Below are 896 nucleotides of genomic sequence, written 5' to 3'. Positions count from 1 at the left end.
GTCAACGGTATGACGGGGGAGGAAGATGGCGACGTCCGCCTCGAGGCTATGCCTGCGGTAGATGCTCTCTTGAGCTGGACGAGATGTCCCTTGAAGGGTTCGACAGTGCCTTGAAGACAGGCAATTTGGCCGAAGTGGTCATTGTTTGACCGGACGAGGAATAAACTCGTCATCGCTTCTGGATGAAGCTGTCTTGGAGGACAACAAGAGAGTACTAAACACACGAAGTGGATCGTCGATCCTACGAAATCCCTTGGATCCGTACAATCCTTTGGTAAAGGAATTTCAAGATGTCGTCTCCAAAGACCCGCCTTCGATCCTAACTCCGGACCGAGGCGTGCGTCATGAAATTGACCTTATTTCGGAAACCAAATACTGCGTAACACGTAAATGGCTCCTGCCCAAGGAGCAGTGCGACGTTATTGACGCCTTTTCGGTGCGAAGCACGACACAGGGATGGTACGTAAGAGCAAGTCTCCCCATTCGACACCCACGTTTTGTGTTCGAAAGCCGAACAGCAAGTAGCGTATCGTTCACGATTACCATAAGCTCAACGCTGCCACCATTCCGGCACAGAGGCATATTCCTAGAAAGGATGTTCTTCAGAAGAGCATGGTGGGATGTACGAAGTACAGTGCACTCGACTTGGTCGATGGGTATTACCAATTTCTCATGAGAGCGAGTGATATTCCGCTAACAGCGGTGAGTACTCTGAGCGGCATGTTCTGGGAGTGGCTGGTGATGCCCCAAGGGCTGTCAAATGCACAGCGACATTTTATTGTCTCGTGACGCATTTATATAGGCCCCACAGGGCGTATGCACAAACATACTTTGACGACATTTTCGTTCATAGTCGTGCGGAGCACGGAGGACAGATGAGGAGAGCCACATCGTCA

The sequence above is a fragment of the Plasmopara halstedii genome (genome assembly GCF_900000015.1).
Source record: "Plasmopara halstedii genome assembly, contig: Scaffold_1583, whole genome shotgun sequence".
Classification (NCBI taxonomy): domain Eukaryota; phylum Oomycota; class Peronosporomycetes; order Peronosporales; family Peronosporaceae; genus Plasmopara; species Plasmopara halstedii.
Note: the sequence above shows the minus strand (reverse complement) of the source record.